This window comes from Orcinus orca, chromosome 7 (assembly GCF_937001465.1).
Source record: "Orcinus orca chromosome 7, mOrcOrc1.1, whole genome shotgun sequence".
Lineage (NCBI taxonomy): Eukaryota > Metazoa > Chordata > Mammalia > Artiodactyla > Delphinidae > Orcinus > Orcinus orca.
The window spans coordinates 1,356,190-1,360,019 of NC_064565.1; positions in this window are offsets into that span (position 1 = coordinate 1,356,190).

Here is a 3,830-nt window from a genome sequence, read left to right on the forward strand (position 1 = left end):
CCATCTCCGTCCACTAACACTAACCCTAACCCTAAACTTAACCCTTACCCGAAGCCTTACCCTAACCCATCCCCTAATCCTAACTCTTACGCTAACACTAACACATGCCCTCACACGTAAGCTCACCCTAAACCGTTGTCGTACCCTAACCTGTCCCCTAAACCGTCCCCGTCCCCTAACCCTAAACCTAACCCTAAACCTAACCCTTACCATAAGCCTTACCGTAACCCGTCCCCTAATCCTAACCGTACGCTAACACTAACCCGTGCCCTCACACCTACGTTCACCCTAAACCATTGTCGTACCCTAACCTGTCCCCTAAACCGTCCCCGTCACCTAACTCTAACCCTAACCTTAAACCTTACCCGAAGCCTTACACTAATCCGCCCCCTAATCCTAACCCATACGCTAACACTAACCTGTGGCCTCACACGTATGCTCACCCTAAACCGAGTCGTACCCTAACCTGTCCCCTAAACCGTCCCCGTCCCATAACCCTAACCCTAACCCTACCCTAACCCTAAACTTACCAGAAGCCTTACCTTAACCCATCCCCTAATCCTAACCCGGACGCTAACACTAACCAGTGCCCTCACACGTACGCTCAACCTAAACCGTTGTCGTACCCTAACCTGTCTGCTAAACCGTCCCCGTCGCCTAACCCTAATCTTAACACTAACCCTAACCCTAACCCTTAACCGAAGCCTTACCCTAACCCGTCCCCTAATCCTAATCCGTACGCTAACACTAACCCGTGTCCTCACATGTACGCTCAACCTAAACAGTTGTCGTACCCTAAACTGTCCCCTAAACCGTCCCCGTCCCCGTCCCCTAACCCTAAGCCTAACCCTTACCCGAAGCCTTACACCAACCCGTCCCATAATCCTAACCCGTACGCTAAAACTATCCCGTGCCCTCACCCGTACACTCACCCTAAACCGTTGTCATACCCTAACCTGTCCCCGAAACGGTCCCCGTCCCTTGACCCTAAACCTAACCGTAACCAAAGCCTTACCCTAACCCGTCCCCTAATCCTAACCCGTACGAAAACGATAACCCATGCCCTCACACGTACGCTTACCCTAAACCACTGTGGAACCCTAACCTGTCCCCTAAACTGTCCCAGTCCCCTAACCCTAACCCTAACACTAACCCTTACCCGAAGCCTTACCCTAACCCATCCCCTAATCCTAAACCGTAGGCTAACACTAACCCGTGCCCTCACACGTAAGCTCACCCTAAACCATTTTCGTACCCTAACCTGTCCCCTAAACCGTCCCCGTCCCCTAACCCTAAACCTAACCCTAAACCTAACCCTTACCATAAGCCTTACCGTAACCCGTCCCCTACTCCTAACCCGTACGCTGACACTAACCTGTGCCCTCACACCTATGCTCACCCTAAACCGTTGTCGTACCCTAACCTGTCCCCTAAACCGTTTCCATCCCCTAACCCTAACCCTAACCCTAACCCTTACCTTAAGCCTTACCGTAACCTGTCCCCTAATCCTAAGCCATACACTAACACTAACCAGCGCCGTCACACGTACACTCACCCTAAAACGTTGTCGTACCCTAACCTGTCCCCTGAACCGTCCCCGTCACCTAACCCTAACCCTAACCCTTACCCGAAGGCTTACACTAACCCGTCCCCTAATTCTAACCCGTACGCTAACACTAACCTGTGGCCTCACACGTATGCTCACCCTAAACCGCTGTCGTACCCTAACCTGTCCCCTAAACCGTCCCTGTCCCATAACCCTAACCCTAAACCTAACCCTAACCCTAAACTTACCCGAAGCCTTACCTTAACCCATCCCCTAATCCTAACCTGGACGCAAACACTAACCCATGCCCTCACACGTACACTCACCCTAAAACGTTGTCGTACCCTAACCTGTCCCCTAAACCGTCCCCGTCCCCTAACCCTAACCCTAACCCTAACCCTTACCCGAAGACGTAACCTAACCCGTCCACTAATCCTAACCCTTACGCTAACACTAAACTGTGCCCTCACGCGTACGCTCACCCTAAACCGTTGTCGTACCCTAACGTGTCCCCTAAACCGTCCCCGTCCCCTAATTCTAACCCTAACCCTAACCGTTACCCGAAGTCTTACCCTAACCCATCCCTTAATCCTAACGCGTACGCTAACACTAACCCGTGCCCTCACACGTACGCTCACCCTAACCATTGTCGTACCGTAACCTGTCCCCTAAAACGTCCCCTTCCCGTAACCCTAACCCTTACCCAAAGCCTTACCCTAACCCGTCCCCTAATACTAACCCGTACGCTAACACTAAACCGTGCCCTCACACGTACGCTCACCCTAAACCGTTGTCGTACCCTAACCTGTCCCCTAAAACGTCCCCATCCCCTAACCCTAACCCTAACCCTAACCCTAACCCTTACTCGAAGCCTTACCCTAACCCATCCCCCAATCCTAACCCGTTCGCTAACACTAACCCGTGCCGTCAGACGTACTCTCACACTAAACCGTTGTCGTAACCTAACCTGTCCCCTAAACCATCCCCATCCCCTAACCCTAACCCTAACCCTTACCCGAAGCCTTACCCTAACCCGTCCCGTAATCCTAACCCGTTCGCTAACACTAACCCGTGCCCTCACACGTACACTCACCCTAATCCGTTGGCGTACCCTAACCTGTCCCCTAAACCGTCCCCGTCCCCTAACCCTCACCATAACCCTAGCCCGAACCCTAACCCTAACCCTTACCCGAAGCCTTACCCTAACCCATCCCCTAATCCTAACCCGTACGCTTACACTAACCAGTGCCCTCACAAGTACACTCAACCTAAACCGTTGTCGTACCATAACCTGTCCCCTAAACCGTCCCCATTCCCTAACCCTAACCCTAACCCTAACACTTACCCGAAGCCTTACCCTAACCCGTTCCCTAATCCTAACCTGTACGCTAACATTAACCGGTGCCCTCACACGTACGCTCACCCTAAAACATTGTCGTACCCTAACCTGTCCCCTAAACCGTCCCCATCCCCTAACCCTAACCCTAACCCTAACCCTTACCAGAAGTCTTACCCTAACCCGTCCCCTAATCCCAAACCGTACGCTAACACTAACCTGTGCCCTCACACGTATGCTCACCACAGACCGTTTTCTTACCCTAACCTGTCTCCTAAACCATCCCCGTCCCCTAACCAACCCTAACCCTGAAGCCTTAACCTAACCCGTCCCCTAATCCGAACCCGTACGCTAACACTAACCCGTGCTCTCACACGTACGCTCACCCTAAACCATTGTCATACCCTAACCTTTCCCCTAAACCGTCCCCGTCCCCTAACCCTAACCCTAACCCTAACCATAACACTTACCCGAAGCCTTACACTAACCCGTCCCGTAATCCTAACCCGTACGCTAAGACTAACCCGTGCCCTCACACGTATGCTTACCCTAAACCATTGTCGTTCCCTAAACCTTCCCTTCCCCTAACCCTAACCCTAACCCTTACCCGAAGCCTTACCCTAACCTGTCCCCTAATCCTAAACCATACGCTAACACTAACCCGTGCCCTCAGACGTACGCTCACCCTAAACCGTTTTCATACCCTAACCTGTCCCCTAAAGCATCCCCGTCCCCTAACCCTAACCCTAACCCTAAACCTAAATCTTACTCGAAGCCTTACCCTAACCCGACGTTAATACTAACCCATACGCTAACACTAACCCGTGCCCTCACACATACGCTCACACTAAACTGTTGTCGTACCCAAACCTGTCCCCTAAACCATCTCCATCCCCTAACCCTAACCCTAAACCTTACCCGAAGCCTTACCCTAACCCGTCGCCTAAT